Here is a 20,559-nt window from a genome sequence, read left to right on the forward strand (position 1 = left end):
GGGGCCACAGTTTAAGAATAAGGGGTAGGCCATTTAGAACAGAGATGAGGAAAAACTTTTTTAGTCAGAGAGTTGTAAATCTGTGGAATTCTCTGCCTCAGAATGCAGTGGAGGCCAATTCTCTGAATACATTCAAGAGAGCTGGATAGAGCTCTTAAGGATAGCGGAGTCAGGGGGTATGGGGAGAAGGCAGGAACGGGGTACTGATTGAGAATGATCAGCCATGATCACATTGAATGGCGGTGCTGGCTCGAAGGGCCGAATGCCCTACTCCTGCACCTATTGTCTATTGTCACACGTTAAAAAGTTCAACAAATAAAATAAAACAATATAGAGAAAAAAAAAGGCCGAAGTCACTGGTGCACCTAAGGCAGTTTGGAGTTTAGTTGAAGGTTGCTGGGAAGAAGCTGTTGCTGAACCATGTTCATAGGTTATAGGAGCAGAATTAGGTCATTCGGCCCATCTAGTCTACTCCGCCATTCAATCATGGCTGATCTATCTTTCCTCTCTGCAGCCTGCTCCCCATAACCCCTGACACCCACACTAATCAAGAATCTATCTATCTCTGCCTGAAAAATATCCATTGACGGGCTCCGCAGCCTTCTGTGGCAATGAATTCCACAGATTCACCACCCTCTGACTAAATAAATTCCTCATCTGCTTTCTGAAGGTACGGTCTTTTATTCTGAGGCTGTGCCCTCTGGTCCTGGACTCATCCACAAGTGGAAATTTCCTCTCCACATCCACTTGATCCAGGCCTTGCACTATCCGGTACGATTCGGTGAATGAACCAGCATTTTATGTCGCCAGAAGTTACCAGATTCAAAACCCATTCATGCAGTTCCTTCAATTCACGTGCTTTCCCCGACTCTATCCCCTCCACCATCTGCTGTCCAGGCCTCAAGCTCGAGCAACACCTCTTGAAACCGTGAAGGTGCTTCTTTAAATCTCTACCCATTGTTTCTCTCACTGTCTCTCTTCCCAGTTCAGACAATGGGTCTTAGACCCGAAATGTTAGAATCATAGTCATAGAGTGATATAGTGTGGAAACGGACCGTTCTGCCCAACTTGCCCACACCAGCCAACAATATCCCAGCTACACAAGTCCCACTTGCCTGCGCTTGGTCCATATCCCTCCAAACCTGTCCTATCCATGTACCTGTCCAACTGTTTCTTAAACAATGGGATAGTCCCAGCCTCAACTACCTCCTCTGGCAGCTTGTTCCATACACCCACCACCCTTTGTGTGAAAAAGTTACCCCTCGGATTCCTATTAAATATTTTCCCCTTCACCTTGAACCTATGTCCTCTGGTCCTCGACTCCTCTACTCTGGGCAAGAGACTCTGTGCATCTACCCGATCTATTCCTCTCATGATTTTGTACACCTCTATAAGACCTCCCGTCATCCTCCTTTGCTCCATGGAATAGAGACCCACCCTACTCAACCTCTCCCTGTAGCTCACACCCTCTAGTCCTGACAACATAATTGTAAATCTTTACTGAACCCTTTCAAGCTTGACAATGTCTTTCCTATAACATGGTGCCCAGAACTGAACACAATATTCTAGATGTGGTCTCACCAACGTCTTATACAACTGCAACATGACCTCCCAACTTCTATACTCAATACTCTGACAGATGAAGGCCAAAGTGCCAAAAGCCTTTTTGGCCACCTTATCTACCTGCGACTCAACTTTCAGGGAACCATGCACCTATACTCCTAGATCCCTCTGCTCTACAACACCACCCAGAGGCCTACCATTTACTGTGTAGGTCCTGCCCTTGTTTGACATCGCAAAATGCAACACCTCACACTTCTCTGAATTAAATTCCATCAACCATTCCTCCGCCCACCTGGCCAATCGATCCAGATCCTGTTGCAATCTTTCACAACCATCTTCACTTCCTGCAAAACCACTTACTTTTGTATCATCAGCAAACTTGCTAATCTTGCCCTGTATGTTCTCATCCCAATCATTGATGTAGATGACAAACAGTAACGGGCCCAGCACCGAACCCTGAAACACACCACTAGTCACAGGCCTCCAGTCCGAGAAGCAACCTTCCACCATCACCCTCTGCTTCCTTCCATGAAGCCAATTTGCTATCCATTCAGCTATCTCTCCTTGGATCCCATGCAATCTAACCTTCCTACCATGCAGAACCTTGTCGAATGCCTTATTGAAATCCATGTACACAACATCTACAGCTCTGCCCTCATCAACCTTTTTGCTCACGTCTTCAAAAAAAATCAATCAGATTTGTGAGACACGACCTCCAACGTACAAAACCATGCCGACTATCCATTATCGGCCCTTGCCCATCCAAATGCCTGTATATCCTATCCCTCAGAATACTCTCCAGTAACTTACCAACTACAGATGTTAAGCTCACCGGCCTATAGTTCCCAGCATTTTCCCTGCAGCCCTTCTTGAAGAGGCACAACATTTGCCACCCTCTGGTCTTCCAGCACCTCTCCTGTATTTATGGACGACTCGTAAATTTCAACCAGGGCTCCCGCAATTTCCTCTCTAGTTTCCCGCAATGTCCTCGGATATATCAGATCAGGCCCTGGAGATTAGTCTACCATCATACACGACTGTACCTTCACTACTTCTTCGACGGTAACACTGACTGCTCTCAAGACACTTCCATTGACTGCTCCAAGTTCCTCCATCCTACTGTCTTTCTCCTCGGTAATTACAGAGGAGAAATACTCATTGAGGACCTTGCCCATCTCCTGTGGCTACACAAAGAGGTGACAGCTTTGATTCCCGAGAGGTCCCACTCTCTCTCTCTAATTACCCCTTTCCCCCTTATATATTTATGAAATCTTTTGCCCTTCGGATCTCCTCTTTCAGTTTATTCCTTAGTTCCTGAAACTCCTCCAGGGATGCACTTGATCCCAGCTGCCCATACCTGTCCCATGCAACCTTCTTGTTTTTGACCAACGCCTCAATTTCCTTCGTCAGCCAAGCTTCCTTACATTTGCCTGCTTTGCCCTTCACTCTAACGGGGACGTACATATCCTGAGCTTTCATCAGCACACTTTTAAAAACATTCCACTTGGCCAATGTTCCTTTCCCCTCATACAACTTGGTCCAGTCAACTTGAGCGAGACCTTCTCTCATGCCCTCAAAGTTGGCCTTACCCCATTTGAGCATTTTAACGCCTGGACCTATCCATAACTCTCCGTCCCCATCCATAACTATCTTAAACCTAATCGAACTGTGGTCACTTGTCCCAAAAGGCTCCTCCACAAACACCTCATTAACTTGCCCTTCCCAATACTAGATCCAGCGTTGCCCTCTCACGTGAGGGGGCCTCTACATACTGCTTAAGAAAACTCTCCAGAATTCAGTATGTTGTCTCGGTTTCACTTTCCACAGATGCTGTCTGATCTGCTGAGTGTTTCCAGTCATTTTTATGCTACTAACTTGGTTGTCAAAATAGTAAAACCCCCTTTTGGAATATGTAATTTAAATCGGTGTTTTAGGTCAATTTAACTTAGAGAAACAGCATGGAAACAAGCCCTTCAACCCACTGAGTCCACGCCGACCAATGATTACCCATACACTAATTCTATGCTATACACTAGCATCAATTTACAGAAGCCAATTAACCTGCATATCTTTGGAATGTGGGAGGAAACTGGAGCACCCTGCGGTCACAGGGAAGACGTGCAAACTCCTTATAGACAGCACCCATAGTCAAGAATGAACCCGAATCTCTGGCGCTGTAAGGAGGCAAATCTACTGCTGCGCCACCGTGTCGCCCAAAGATGCCGGAGTATGTAATTGTAGGTAAATTGATGCTCCATTGAATGACTATGGGGCATTAAACAGAGATAAACATGATTCAGTAATACTAATTCTTGCATTGAATCTCCTCTCAAACGTTACCAAAAGCAACACATTTAAGTCATTCATTCATTTCTGTTAATGGGACATCGTGCAAAATGGTTGGTGATTTTTGTCTACGTAACATAGTAAAACGCTTCAGGCATTATAAGTACATGTTAGTCCCTTTTCTTTTCTTGCCTGCATACCTGAACATGTAGAGCATATACCATGTGCCAAACAGCAGCAAGAATCTCACTATTCCTGAATCCTTAGAACTCAGCTATGGAAAATGCTGCAGCTTCTTCCAAATGCCTACAACCAGGCAGCATTGCCAATAGGTATATTTTGCTCAAACAATGTGTAGGAAGGAACTGCAGATGCTGGTTTAAACCAAAGATAGACACAGAAAGCTGGAGTAACTCAGCAGGTCAGACGCATCTCTGGAGAAAAGGAATATCTGACGTTTCGGGTCGAGACCGTTCTTCAGACAATCAAACAATCTAGTTTTCTGCTGCTGCCTCATCTAAACATGAAAGTGTAAGAATGGGAAGCAGTGTGGGCCTCAAAGGGTCCCCAGGCCCACTCCACTGATGTACCACCGCAAAGCCACTTTTACTCTATCGCAAAACTAAACTTTAGAGAAATACAGCATGGAAACTGACTGTTGGGCCCACCAAGTCCACGCCGACCAGCGATCACTCCGTACACCATCCGACACACCAGAGGCAATTAACAATATTAACCGTAGCCAATTCACTTTTGAACCTATGTGGGTAGAAATCAGAGCATCTGGAGAAACCCACGTGGTCACAGGGAGATTGCACAAACACCATACAGACAGCATCCGTAGTCAGGATCGAACCCAGGTCTCTGGCTCTGTAAGGCAGCAACTCTACTGCTGCGCCTCTCTGCCGCCATCTTTTTGCCCAATTCCCATGTCCAAACATTAGCAGCGCCCTCAACAAGGTGAAGATATCTTAAGCAAAACTCAACAGCTCAATGTGTAAGAAATCCAGGATGCCCAGTCAAGTAGATGGATAGTTTGCTCACAACTTGGCTAGCAATTAGTAAGAGGCCACGTACCAGATGGATAAACAGGATATGCCACCACCTACTGTCAATGCAAGGCAGAGGCGGGCCTTGTGCCAGGTTGTATTTATTCCTGATGTTGAACTGTTTTAAATAGCTGATTTGAGCCTTCTGGAACTATAAAGTGCATCCTAGGACATTGTGGGAGGTTGCTGGGGACACAACAAAGATTTTTGTATCTTTCCCAACTAGAAGCCGAGGAATGTTGCGCCTTTAATCAGGAAGAGATACAAGGACAAGCCATGGAACTATGGACCGGTGTGGCACTGTGGCACAGTGATAGAGTTGCTGCCTTCCAGCGCCAGATGCTTGTGTTCGATCCCGACTGAGGGTGCTGTCTCTACCAAATCCGTACGTTTTGTGACCACATGGGTTTTCCCCTGTTTCCTCCAACACTCCAAAGTACAGGTTTGTAGTTTAGATACACATTGCTGGAGTAACTCCAGTCTGAAGAAGGGTCTCAACCAGAAGCGTCACCCATTCCTTCTCTCCAGAGATGCTGCCTGACCCGCTGAGTTGCTCCAGCATTTTGTGTCTGCCTTTGATTTAAACCAACAACTGCAGTTCTTTCATACACAGGTTTGTAGGTTGATTGGCTTCAACAAAATTTTAAATTGTCCCTTGTGTGTCGAATACTCCTGGGTATTGGGGGGTGATTGCTGGTTAGCGCGGACGAGGTGGGTCAAAGGGCCTGTTTCTGTGCTGTGTTTCAAAGTCTAAAGCTGTCAATATGCCGGTGAGCCTAACATCATTGAGGGGAAAGTTGATGGGAGGGGTTCTGATAGACTGGATCTATCTGCATTTAGAAAGGCAAGAAGATAAAACACAAAATTCTGGAGTCTTCTTCTTCTTCTTGCGTTTGAGGCAGCAGAACTTGTGTAACGCCCTCCAGGCGCTGTAGCCAGTGCAATGTGCTGTTGTCGTGGGCCGTGAGGTCTACCCCTCCACCAGGGGGACGGAGGACAGTGCAGTCGAACATGACGTGCTGTGCTGTGCTGTTTGCTGGTCTGCTCCACACGCAGGCTGCTGATGGACACAACCCACAAGGATGCATGCGTTGGCAATGCTGGAGTAACTCAGCGGGACAGGGAGCATCTCTGGAGAGAAGTAATGGGTGATGTTTCGGGTAGAGACCCTTCTTCAGACTTGACCCGAAACGTCACCCATTCCGTCACTCCAGAGATGCTGCCTGTCCCGCTGAGTCACTCCAGCATGTGTTTATCTTCGGTTTAAACCAGCATCTGCAGTTCCTTCCTACACAAACGCAAGGACTGGTCAGTGTGGCTTTTGGTCTGGAGAATAGTTTGTGTCTAGACTATTCTCTAAACAGAATGTGTTGAGGTTTTTTTTGTCACTGTACTTTGGGACACGTCTCATTAAATTAAACTGAACTTTTTTGAAGAGACGACTAAGAAGATTGATACAGTCAAGGCAGCAAACGTTCGCAAGACGTATCACTAGGTTCCAATGTGAAACTGGTCTGAAAGGTTTGATCACAAGGATGAGCTAACCAAGCAATAATTTGCAGAGTACCTCTGTAGAAACAATGAACTGTAGCTGCTGGTTTATAAAAAAGACACAAAGTATTGGGGTAACTCAGCGGGTCAGGCAGCATCCCTGGAGAACGTGGATAGGCGACGCTCAAGTCAGGACCCTTCTTCAGACCGATTAGGGTCCCGACTCGAAACCCCACCCATCATTTTCCTCCAGCGATGCTGCCTGGCCCGCTGAGTTACCCCAATACTTTGTGTCTATCTTGCATATACAGTATGGCGCCATGTTGTTAGCAAGCTTGCTGGATCCCAATCTAATCTTCAATCGTAAGTAGGATATAAAACACATGATTCATCGGTTATATATCATTCAGGTGTACTGAAGCAGGCTTTGAAGTTTTATTTCCTTATATTGCGGAATAATTGGCAATCCATTTGGCAGCTTGGGAAGACTATTAAACGATAAACAGCAGGCACTATAAACCTAAAATTGAAACAGGAAATGCTAGAAATATTCAGCAGGCCTGACAGCATCTGTGGAGTGGGCAAAACAGAGACAAAGTTTTAGGTTGGTGACGTCTCATCAGGTCTGTGGGGAGTTAGGGGTGTCTAGACGGTATAGAGGCAATACCGAAAGAAAAACTGTAATAGACACACAGTGCTGGAGTAACTCTGGGTCAAGCAGCATCACTGGAGAATGTGGATAGACGACATTTTGGGTCAGAACCTCTCTTCAGACAAAAGACTCGTCTGAAGAAGGGACCGACCTAAAACGTCACCTGTCCATGTTCCCCAGAGATGCTGCCTGACCTGCTGAGTTACTCCAGCACTTTGTCTTTTTGTGTAAACCAGCATCTGCAGTTCCTTGTACGACATGAGGCGATATAATAAAACTTAATTCATCCCCGGAGGGAAATCGGTCTGCCAACAGTCCCATCACACAAGGTACACGAAAACTTGAAATTAAAAGTGAAAACAAAAGAAAAAGCCAAGCGACTGTTGGCTGGCTGCCGTGTGCACAGCGCCTTCGCCTGAACGAACGAACAAACAGACTTATCCGCTGGGCAGAGGATTCTAAACTAGAGTGCCCTCCGCTGGGTCCACCTTCGTTCTCCTACCGTCCCTCATGGCGGTCCTCCCGTCACTGGGTCCCCATTGTTCTTACCCTCTTCCCCCTCCCACGCTCCATTGCCACTGAGGTTCCCGCTCCTGCTGCTGCTGCCAAGGCTCCTCTTGCCGTCGAGGCCCCACCACCGCCAGGGCTCCAGCTGCTGTCGAGGCTCTCGCTGCCACCGAGGCACCCGCTGCTGCCGCCGAGACTCCCTTCGTAGCCGCCGGAGGCTCCTTCGGCCTAGACAAACCTCGTCGCCCGGCTTCTCCCTGGGCGGCCTGTGGGGCAAGTAGGGCCTACCGGGGCGCATTCCGGTCGGCGGCGCGACTACAGGAAAACTACGACTTCTTGTTTCTACGAGAAAAACATTAACCTGCGTTTTTGTTTGTCGGCATCTGAGGAAATCTGTTATTAAAAGTGTGACCATGCTGACCATGGGTGTGGAAAGGGAGCACAGAATGAGGATGACCCGAGGCCAAATGACCCAACTCTTCATTAATCAGTTGTGGGCATTTCTGGCAAGATCCTGGCTACCAGATCTAAAGTTGACAGAAACTTGCTTTGTTGGCCAGTCGTCTAAATAGGTACCCACCTGTGACTCACCGTACATTTAAAACCATGATGTTTGCCAGCATTTTGGGATGGATAGACACAGAGTGTTGGAGTAATTCAGGGGTCAGGTGGCTTCTCCAGAGATGCTGCCTGACCTACTGAGTTACTAGTGTAAGAAAATAACTGCAGATGCTGGTACAAATCGAAGGTATTTATTCACAAAATGCTGGAGTAACTCAGCAGGTCAGGCAGCATCTCAGGAGAGAAGGAATAGGCGACGTTTCGGGTCGAGACCCTTCTTCAGACTGATTTACTAGTGTCATTTCTGATAAACCAGCATCTGCATTTCCTGAGCTGAAACATCATCTATCCACGTTCTCCAAGACCGAAACATCACCCATCCATTTTCCCCAAGGGTGCCGATCTATTCACGTTCTCCAGAGATGCTACCCGTCCTGCTGAGTTATTCCAGCACTTTGCATCTTTTTTTGTCTGCGGTTCCTTGTGTTCCTACTTCCTGGTCCTACTTTTCTTCAAACTACTTCTGTTGAGATATTGATACCTGTAAGCAACGAATGGTTTTGAAATCACAAGGTATGGCCATGTGACTAGAGAACAGTCATTGTAAAAAAGGTGCAAAGTCCCCAGTAAAGCAGCCACTTCCGGACAGTGCTTATGCAGACAACTGGTTCCTCAAACCGTACATGCATATATTTGTTCTGGGACAAAGCAAACGTAACAAGATGAGGTATTCTGAGATGATTGCCAAATGTACAGGAAACATTGTACAGAAAACTTAATGGGCATGTCAAATCACACAAAGGACTGGGTTAACAGGAATTTCAATCAACTCCTTCCGAGAAGCAAAAAACCTCAAAGCCACAACAGAGACAGATCAAGGCAAGGGAGAACAATGTAAACAGTATCAGGTGAATGAGAAAAGCCTTCAAAATACTCAGTCCTCACTGTCTACTGACTAGTTATCCATGGACCAGTGTAATTTCGAGGTCAGTCCCAGGCCCCATCTCATTCATTTGCAAATATATTTTTACACAAAGATAGACAAAGTGCTTGAGTACATCAGCGGGTTAGGCAGCATCTGCAGAGGAAAAAGGTTGGGTGATGGTTTCGGGTCAGGACTCTTCTTCAGACACTCTGAAGGTCATCTATCGTTTCTCTCCGGAGATGTTACCCAGCCTGCTGATTTACAACAGCACTTGGTGTCTATCTTTGGTATAAGCCAGCATCTGCAATGTTTTGTTTCTATATCGAATCACATGTAGCAAAGGCCAGAGATTTTAATTAAAAACAGGTGAGAGACAAGAGTTGTGAATAGTGAAACCAGAGGAAGGAATGGGACTGGAGGGGGAAGGGAGAAATAGGTAAGAGTCCAGGTGAAGATTTATTTAAAATAGGAAGCAATCTGTTAATTTGAGGATAGACACAAAGAGCTGGAGTAACTCAACAGGACAAGCAGCATCTCTGGAGAGATTATCTTGAATATGGATTATGAAATTTGTTACTACAAACGGGGACGAGAGCTGGTTTTCCGATGAATTGTTGACAGCTTGAAATTTAAACAGCTACTCACTGATGTTGGGGGTTATGGAGAGAAGGCAGGAGAATGGGGTTGAGAGGGAAAGATAGATCAGCCATGATTGAATGGTGGAGTAGACCTGATGGGCCAAATGGCATAATTCTGCTCCTATCACTTATGAACTCATTCTAGCCAATGTCAGCCATAATCAAAGCAATCTCCGAACACGTGATCCCAAGCATTCTGGAATTTCTAAATAAGCAAAGATAACTTCAACATTTCTTGTTCTTTGACCCTGTGGGAAAACAGTACAGCTCCACCACCAACATAAACAAAGCTGTAACATGCTGGTGCCATTTCGAACTAACCGCTATTAGAGTGAATTCAATTAAAGAACTGAGTTGTTTTCATAATTATAAAGCACTTCCTTGAAAAGAACAAAGACATATTTTCATCTGAAAGGGAAACAAAACCTGGAGTCAAACCACCGATAAATCAATTAGGGAAATCAGAAGAAGCTGCTTTAGCAAACAATATAAACGTGGGACTTGTCACAGAACTTGGGGCAATTGCCGAAATTCAATTTAAGGTGAAAGTGGATATGCATGAAAAATTCTTGGGATTTTATGCAGCCTTTCTCAATCTCAGGCTCTGCTAGAGCACTTTACAATGAATGGATCACCTCTGAAGACTGGTCATTGCTTTCGAATTGGAAACACAGTGAGAAATTAGATAAAAGGAGTAAAAACAGTGTGAAAAGAGGAACTGCGGATGCTGGTTTAACATATACTGATAGCCAGATTAAGTTAAGTGGAAACACAATCAAACGGAGTACAATAGGACCAAATAGCCTATTGTGCCAAAAACCTAGATTTTCAAATTGGCGTGGGAAGGGCATGAAATTTAGAAGTGAAAGACAACTCTAAAATGGCTGCATTCAATCTCTACATTTAGATCTGAGATTGTATTGGGTGATAGTGGCAAGACATTGGAAAAACAGATTCCCTTGAAGATGACACACAAAATCATTTGAGACCTTTGCTTTTAACCAACGTTATGTAAAATCAATCTCATTTTTACAGTCTTCTCAGCGTCTCCTTGTACTTTAAAACAAGCAAGGCATTTCCATATGATTTTGTTAGCACCAGCTCACTTAACCCCGTACCATAAACAAAGTTTAAAGAATTGCCAGTACCAGCATAGAACAGAGAACATAACAGCACAGGAACAGGCCCATTTCTCTGCTGACCATGATGCCAATTTAAATTAACCCCACAAAGCGCTGGAGTAACTCAACGGGTCAGGCAGCATCTCTGAAGGAAAAGGATGGGTGATGTTTTGGGTCGGAACCCTTCCTTCAAACTGAAGGTAGAGGAGGAAGATTTGACATGTTGTCCATATCCCTCCATTCCCTGCTTGTTCATGTATCTATCTAAATGCAGCTTAAATATTGCTATTGTACCTGCTTCCACCACTTCCCCTGGCAACACATTGCATGCACCTATCACTCTTTGTTTATCAAACTTGCCTTGCACGTCTTTAAACTTTACCCCCCTCTTCTTAAATCTATGCCACCTAGTAATTTGACATTTCAATCCCGGGCAAAAAAGACTGACTATTTATCCTCTTTATACTTCTCATCAGTTTAGCAACAAATTTGTCCAACTAATACTCTCTAATCCAGGCAACATTCTGGTGAACCTCAAGCACCCTCTCCAAAGCCTCCACATCCTTCCTATAATGCAGCGATCAAAACTGACTCCAAATGTGGCCTGAACAAAGTATTATACAGATGTATCACAACTTAATAACATTCATGTAGTGACTATTGCATACCTTGGGTATGCAAGCAAAGAATTTCACTGTGACTTGTCACATGCCACATGGGACAATAAAGCATCCATTCATTCTCAATGCCCCAATGGATTTGTGTTTGCCACTTTCAGGGATCTATGGACTTGCAACCCAAGATCCTCTGTACAATATGCCCAAGGGCCCTACCATTTACTCTATACTTTCCTCTTACATTTGGCCTCCCAAATTGCAACACCTCACACTTGTTCAGATTTAACTCCTCCTTCCATTTCCCTGCTCATATTTCCAACTGATATATATCCTGATGAATCCTTTGACAATAATCCTCATCGTCCTCAATTCTGACAATTTTTGTGTCAGTTGCAAACTTACTAATCAGCGCATCGACATTTTTTGGCTAAATCATTTGTATATGAACATTTATTCACAAAATGCTGGAGTAACTCAGCAGGTCAGGCAGCATCTCGGGAGAGAAGGAATGGGTGATGTTTCGGTTCGAGACCCTTCTTCAGACTGATGTCGGGGGTGGGACAAAGGAAGGATATAGGTGGAGACAGGAAGATAGAGGGAGATCTGGGAAGGAGGAGGGGAAGGGAGGGACAGACGAGCTATCTGAAGTTGGAGAAGTCGACGTTCATACCGTATATGAACATATATGAATATGAACATCATATATATTGTATATGAACATCACTGGTCACAGACCAGCAGACAGAATAACACCAGTCCATCTTCTGTGGCTCAGCCAATTTTGAATCTAATTAACCGAGTCTCTGTGGATTCCATGTGACTTAATCTTTTAGAATAGCCTGGAAAGTTGTCAAATGCTTTACTAAATAAAGTCCAAGTAAATAACATTCTCTGCCCTGCCCTCAATCACCTAATCACCTCCACTAAAATCGAAGGTATCACAAAAGGCTAGAGTAACTCAGCGGGTCAGTTAGCACCTCATGAGAGAACGAATGGTGACGTTTCGGGTCGAGACCCTTCTTCAGATGATATGAACGCCCCATACAGTCATGCTGACAGCTATCCCTAAAGCTTTTGCAGGTGTGTTAAATCCTCCCAGAAGAATCTTCGAACCTTTACTACTATTGTTGCAAAGCGCAGGGGTGTACAATTTCTCTACCGTCTTCTTAAACAACAGTGGTTATTCTCCAGTCCTCTAGGACCTTGCCTGTAGATAAAGAGGATACAAAGATCTCTGTCAAGGCCCCATCAGTTGTGCAAATATCAGGTTTCTCAGTTGCGCTGCATCTATACATTTACCTCCTCCACTCTTTGCCACTAACTAGCCATAGAAGTCAGCAAAACAATGTTAAACATTTTATTTAAACCAAACTGATTTTGAGTAGGTCATACGCCAACTATCGGTTAACCAGTCCAAGTCAATTGGGCGCAACATTCCTTGCTCATTGAACAGAGATGCAATAAGACGTTTTTCTCAGCAGTTGCTTGGTATCAAGAATTACCATGGTTTCGTAAACAATTACATCAACTGCAGAGCTTCCACCGATGGCAGTAAAATGGCCAACAAGGTAGGTTGGAGGCTAGCTTGTGAAGTCGTTCTCTTCAGCGGCTGATTATGCAGGGCTTCAGCGTGCTCTAAGGCTCCTTCTCAACTCTGGGCAGTTATAGGCCAGAAGTTTCTAGAACTCGGGAGAGGATGTTGCAATTCTTCAAGTTAATTTTAGCACAGTTGGCACCACAGGTGGCACAGTAGCGCCAGAGACCCGGGTTCGATCCTGACTACGGGTGCCATCTGGACAGAGTTTATATGTTCTCCCCGTGACCGCAAAGGGTTTTCTCCGGGTGCTCCATTTCCTCCCACACTCCAAAGGCAAACAGGTTTGTCTGCTCATTGGCTTGGTACAAATATAAATTGTCCCTGGCGTGTGTAGGATAGTGTTAGTGTGCGGGGATCGTTGGTCGGCGCGGACTCGATGGGCCGAAGGTTCTGTGTCCACGCTGCATCTCTAAACTAAATTTTAAAAATTAGGGACATGTACAGGCCTTAAATACCAAATTACCCTACAACCCATATATTCCAAAAAAAGATATTTGTTTACATGAAAGAAACGATATGTAAAGCTGAGTGCACTTATTACCCGGAGCTGGTTTGGTTTCTGGACAAAATGTTAAAGGAATAGTCAGAACCAGAGGCTAGTGACAGAATCCATGGCCCCTTCAGTGTGATGAACAACCATAGCTACTGATTCAATTTCACGGCAATTGTTAGTCATTTCACACCTCCCCGGGTCCAAACAGCAATTGTTCACACCGCGTCAGTCTCCTGCAGCAACTTGCTCTTTCAGCTATTACGGCTGCAGCAAATCATTCGAGATTGAAAATCTATGCAATTACGTTGAACCTCTGGTATTTCCTTCCAATGGCCATGTAAAACATGTACTGGTTTATAGAAAAAAAAGCTAAAATCAGGTTGCACCATGAAAGTCACAGCAGTGATTTTCTTAAAAGACATCAGTTATGGAGTTTCAGAATTTATTTCAATGCATATACGATAGATTTCTTCCAGAACAAAACATTTTCGATGCAATATTTGATCAAATTAACAATGCAGGCGAAGTGTGCAGTAATCTCGAAGATAGCCGCAAAGTGCTGGAGGAACTCCGCGGGTCAAGCAGCACCTCTGGAGAAAAAGGATGGGTGACGTTTCGGGTTAGGACCCTTCTTCCCTGAAACGTCACCGATCCTTTTTCTCCAGAAGTGCTGCCTGACCCACCGAATTACTCCATCACTTTGAGTTTATCTTTGGCATTATCCAGCATCCACAGTTCTTTCTTTCCACATTGTGTTGTAATCTCTTAGACAATAGGTGCAGGAGGAGGCCATTTTGGCCCTTCGAGCCAGCGCCACCATTCAATGTGATCATGGCTGATCATTCTCAATCAGTACCCCGTTCTTGCCTTCTCCCCATACCCCCTGGCTCCGCTATCCTTAAGAGCTCTATCTAGCTCTCTCCTCTTCTTTGAAGCCACCTCTTGCACGAAAAGTTATTTCTTGCACTAAACATTATTTTCTTTATTGTGTTTCTGTATACGGTGGATGGTTCGGTTGTAATCATTGGTTGTCTTTCCGTTGATTGGTTAGCGTGCAACAAAACTTTTCATTGTACCGCGGTACACGTGAAATAAGCTAAACTAAACCATAAACAAAAGCTTTCCATTGTTTTCCTGGGTTCGCTTTTTAGAAGGATGACGAAATTCAGTAACTAAATTGGACTACAGAAACTGAACCATGCACCTTGGGAGAAAGATCTGATCGAGATATACATGATGTTGTCATGCTTAGAGGGGGGAGATTGAGATAAGCAGTACCTTGTCACGGATGGTTCAATGATCAAGGGTATGCAGATTGAATGTGCGGAGCGAAGGTTGAGACGAAAACAAGGAAAATAACATTTTATGCAGGGAATAGTTGCAGCCAAGCTAACTTCGTTTCGGTGGAGGAGTCATGCGGGACTTTTGAAAGGGAATTTGTCAGACAATGCAGGGAAGTAATTGACCATGTAGAAACAATGAACTGCAGATGCTGGTTCACAAAAAATGACACAAAGTACTGAAATATCTCAGCAGGTCAGGCAGTATCTTTGGAAAACATGAATAGGTGATGTTTCGGGTCGGGACCCTTCTTCAGACTGATTGTGATGAGGGAGGGGGAGGTAAGCTGGAAGAGAGGAGGGGGCAGGAGAAAGCCGAGCAAGTAATATGGGGATACAGGTGAGTAGGGGAAGGTTTGATAGGCAGATAGTTGGACATCTGCCTAGATGGCCAGAGATGAAAAGACCAAAAGGTGTGAGATAAGGATAGAAGAGTTACGAATGTGAAGCCAGAGGAAGGAATAGATAGAAGGGGTGGGCGAGGGGGAAGGAAACATAGGGTGGGGGAGAAGAGGGTGGTGAGGTTTGGTTGGTTACCTAAAATTGGAGAATTCATTGTTCATTTTGTTGTATTGTAAGCAACCCAAGCGGAATACAAAGTGCCATGCTAAGGTAAAAGAGTGTGGGAAAAGTGAGCGACAGAATTGTTCTACAAGAAACAGCATGGATTCAATGGGCAAATGAGTGTCATAATGAACATGATATTTTTCAGCCAAGATTGATTAGTTTAGAGATTCAGAGTGGAAATAGGCCCTTCGGCCCGCCGAGTCTATGCCGGCCAGCGACTCCTGCACACGAACACTGTCCTCCACACAATAGGGACAATTTACAATTTTACCAATTGGCCTTCAATCCAGCTATTCCAAATACCACCAGGGGCTGCCGAACAATAGCTGCCTCGTCAACAGTCTGTCTCGTCATTTTCCTTCTTTGTGTTTTTAGTTTCTGGTAAAATGTATGTTTCAGTTTATCTTTAGTTTTGTTTTATGTGGGGGTGGTGGGGGAAACTTTTTTTTAATCTCTTTCCTCGACGGAGATGCGACTTTTTCCATGCTGTATCTCCGTCCGCTCTGCAGCCTAACATCGTGGAGCTGGCGGCCTCTTGTTTGGACCTCGGAGCTCCAACCACGGGAGCGTCCGGACTTTAACACAGTGGAGCTCGTAGTCCCTGGTTAGGGACCAACTTCAAGAGCTCCAAGCCATAGGTGCTTCGACCACCCCGACACGAGAGCTTCGATCGCCGGCTGCGGGAGCTTCGACTGCGGATGGTTCGACTCCCCAGACCGCGGAAGAAAAGGAGGAAAGAAGATAAGACTTTATTGCCTTCCATCCCAGTGGGGAATGTGGAGGAGCCACTGCGGTGGATGTTTATGTCAAATTTTATGTAGTTGTGTGTCATGTTGCTTTTTTGATATGACTGTATGGCAAACCAAATTCCTTGTGTGTTGCAAAATAGGCTTGGCTAATAAATTACGATTATTATTATTATTATGAAAGCTGCCCATCTTTGGAATGTGGACAGAAACCGGAGCTCCCAGGGAAACCCTCGCATATCACGGGGAGAACTTACAAACTCCATATAGACAGCACCCGTAGTTAGGACCGAACCTGGGTCTCTGGCACTGCAAAGCAGTAACTCTACCGCTGCGCCACCGTGCCACCCTACAATTAATGTTGTCCATCTGAATGACATTGATTAATCTAAAAAGATATAAAATAGTTGTTAGGTTGGATGAAACCAAGGCACAAATGTCAAACAAGAACTCTATCAGCATATATGTTTGCTTCCTCCCCAAGGAAAATTAGATTAAAATATTGAAATGTTAAAAATGCTCAGATGCTAAATCTTAATAATTTGTGACGGTGCTTCAGGAAGTTTTTTAAATGGTTTTAAGATGTTTTGGGGGGTCTTGTGACAGTTGCCATATACATGCAAGCCCCTTCTTTAACAAGTACTTAATTTGGGAAAGTGGTACCACCAATTTGACTGTAAACAGCCCACATCTTTTACATCAGAGACCAATTGCTCTGAATGCAAACCACAGTTTCACCACAGATAGCGAGTTCGAGTTTCATCCAATTAAAGTTGATTCCCCAATGGAAATTACAGAATATCAGTTCAAATTGAAATTAATGCAAGATCAATTCAAGCTGTATTCCATCTGCCATTTCTACAGAATCACACAAGGAAACCACTATGCTTTACCAACCATGGAGTACATTATCAATCCCCATAATTTGCTGCAATATTTACCACATGTACACAAACACTGGCAACCAAGAAACCACAATAGTGTGAGATATGTTTAGCTAAGCACCACCTCCTACACTCGTGTCTATTTTCAGGTCCAGAATCTATTTTTTTGGTTTAGAGATGCAGAGCGGAAACAGGCCCTTCGGCCCACTGAGTCCGTGCCGACACTAACACTATCCTACACAATAGGAACAATTATATCAAAGCCAATTAACCTACAACCCTGTTTGTCTTTGGAGTGTGGGAGGAAAGCAAAGCACCCAGGGCAAAGGAATAATCTCCGTACAGACAGCACCCGTAGTCAGGATGAAACCCGGGTCTCTGGCGCTGTAAAGCAACAACTTTACTGCTGCACCACCATGCTGCCAGGACACCTTTTTCTTTGCACATGCTGCCTAGTCTGCTGAGTCACTCCAGCATTTTGGCACGGTGGCGCAGCGGTAGAGTTGCTGCCTTACAGCGCCAGAGACCCGAGTTCGATCCTGACTACGGGAGCTGTTTGTATGGAGTTTGTACGTTCTCCCTTTGACCTGCATGGGTTTTCTCCGGGAACACCAGTTTCCTTCCACATTCCAAAGACGTACAGGTTTGTAGGTGAATTGGCTTGGTAAAATTGTAAATTGTCCATAGTGTGTAGAATAGTGGGCGGCACGGTAGTGCAGCGGTAGAGTTGCTGCTTTACAGCGAATGCAGCGCCGGAGACTCAGGTTCGATCCTGACTACGGGTGCTGCACTGTAAGGAGTTTGTACGTTCTCCCCGTGACCTGCGTGGGTTTTCTCCGAGATCTTCGGTTTCCTCCCACACTCCAAAGACGTACAGGTATGTAGGTTAATTGGCTGGGTAAATGTAAAAATTGTCCCTAGTGGGTGTAGGATAGTGTTAATGTACGGGGATCACTGGGCGGCACGGACTTGGAGGGCCGAAAAGGCCTGTTTCTGGCTGTATATATATCATATCATATCATATCATATATCTACAGCCGGAAACAGGCCTTTTATATGATATTATATGATATATGATATAATAGTGTTAATGCGCGGGGATCGCTGGTCAGCAGACTCAGTGGGCCGAATGTTTCCATCCTGTATCTCGGAACTAAACTAAAACTGAACATTGTGTCTATCTACAGTACTATCTGTTTACACCTGATACCAAAAGACTCAGTCTGAAGAAGGGTCTCGACCCGAAACGTCTTCCATTCCTTCTCAGAATTCCTTCTGAGATGCTGCCTGACCTGCTGAGTTACTCCAGCATTTTGTGAATAAATACCAAAAGACTCAGAAGTAATCTTGGAAGCCCATCATTTTAACACCCTTGCCAGAGGAAATGGAATCCAGCAGAAGGCCACCACATGATACCGATAAACAGTCTGCAATGATACTACGTGGCACAAAGAATCTCGGAATCCACCCATAAGGTGTAGCTGTCAGCCAAACAACATTTTGGAAATACCCCTCTCAGTATCAATTACTGTTATTAATATTGAATGTATACATTTGTTTCTTAAGCCATTTCTTTGACACTGAACAGCCAATTTAACAGGGGACAAATATGAATACACTTTTTCCGACAGAAATATCAGCAGGCTGTAATTGAATGACACAGAATAGCTTTGGTTTCCAGGATTATCACTCAACCAATTTCATCTCACACCAAACTAAGAGCTGGTTCAACCAGTTCCTCTTTGCATTACAATAACTGGCATACAAGCAAAACTACTCAATTATCCAACTGTGACCAGCAAACAAGTCATCAGAAAAAAAAATCCCAGTTGAGAAAAAACACAAAGGGCTGGAGTAACTCAGCTGGTCAAGCAGCATCTCTATCTCTGGAGGACATGGATAGCTGTCGTTTTGGGTCGGGACATTCGTCAGACTGGAAAAGGACCCTAATCCAAAATGTCACCTATTTTGTTTTGGTAAACTCGTATCTGCAGTTTCTACAGGCCTGGATAGAGTGGATGTGGAGAGGATGTTCCACTCGTGGGAGAGTCTAGGACCAGAGGTCATAGCATCAGAATTAAAGGACGTTCATTTAGAAAGGAGATGGGAGGAATTTCTTTAGCTAGAGGGTGATGAATCTGTGGAATTAATTGCCACTGAAAGTTGTGGAGGCCAAGTCAATGGATATTTTTAAGGCACAGATTCTCACTTAGAACGGGTGTCAGGGGTATGGGGAGAAGGCAGGAGAATGGGGTTAAGAGGAAAAGATAGATCAGTCATGATTGAATGGCAGAGTACACGAATGACAGAGTAATTCTGTTCCTATCACTAATGAATTTATGAAGTCTCCATCCATCCATTTGACCCTTATTTTCCACTGTTCCATATCCACATCACTGCATGCAGATGCAGTACAACACTAGGTTAAGGATACTCCAGCCATGCCAATGGCTTGAAACGCAAGTAGAACAGAGGACTCCTCTGCATCGGCGAAACGAAGCATAGACTCGGCGACCGTTTCGTTGCACACTTCCACTCGGTCGGTCCGCCTCGGCCTGCTGTATCTCCCGGTTGCCAACCATTTCAACTTCCCTTCCTATTCTCATACAGGCATTTCTGTCCTGGGCCTCCTCCATTGCTAGAGTGAGGCCACACGCAAATTGGAGGAACAGCACCACATATGTTGCTTGGGTAGCTTTCAACCCATCAGTATGAACATTGAATTCTCTAATTTTAAGTAACTTGGCCTCATACTCCCCTCCACTTCCCCCCCCCCCCCCCCCCCTCCCTCCCTCATCGTTTTACCAGTTCCACAGTTCTCCACATTGTTTCTCTTGATTGAAACCTATGATGTCCATTTCTTGGCACTCCTCAAAAGAGACGTCACAAATTATCTGATGGAACACTGTTGGACTTTCTGTCCAGTTAAGATTTTACAAATGCAAGGAATACAATGTTTTGATACATATTCTTTCATTTTAAAAAAACATTTTGACTTAATCGTGCCTTTTTACAAGGCCAGCATCTTTGTTACACTATTTTCTCATCCGTGTCTTGTGGATCTCTGTTTTTCACACGTAATCGAGCGGAAGGCCAAAAAAACAGGACAGAAAAGGTATGGTCCATTCTTCAGGTTAAGAAGTGCCAGAAATGTTTTTGGAAAGTTCATAAGTTATAGGAGCAGAATTAAGCCATTCGGCCCATCAAGTCTACTCTGCCATTCAATCATGGCTGAACTATCTTTTCCTCTCAACCCCATTGTCCTGCATTCTCCCCATAACCCGACAACCGTACTAATCGAGACTCTGCCAATCTCCGCCTTAAAAGTATCCAGTCGCGGCCTGCACAGCCTTCTGTGGCTATGAATTCCACAGATTTCTCCTGACTAAATAAGTTCCTCCTCATCCCCCTTCTAAGGGAACGTCCTTTTACTCTGAGGCTTTGGCCTCTGGTCCGTAACTCTCCCACTAGCAGAAAGACCATCTCCACATCTACCCAGGACTGGATGGAGAGGATCGGCAA

The 20,559-nt window shown here is 44.7% G+C and overlaps 1 protein-coding gene across 1 annotated transcript in view; it reads right to left on the bottom strand.

Annotated features, from left to right (window-relative positions):
- gipc2 (GIPC PDZ domain containing family, member 2) overlaps positions 1-20,559 on the bottom strand; it is a 51,692-nt gene that overhangs the window by 20,425 nt on the left and 10,708 nt on the right. The gene's annotated exons all lie outside the window — the stretch shown is intronic.

Source organism: Rhinoraja longicauda, chromosome 11 (genome assembly GCF_053455715.1).
Source record: "Rhinoraja longicauda isolate Sanriku21f chromosome 11, sRhiLon1.1, whole genome shotgun sequence".
Classification (NCBI taxonomy): domain Eukaryota; kingdom Metazoa; phylum Chordata; class Chondrichthyes; order Rajiformes; family Arhynchobatidae; genus Rhinoraja; species Rhinoraja longicauda.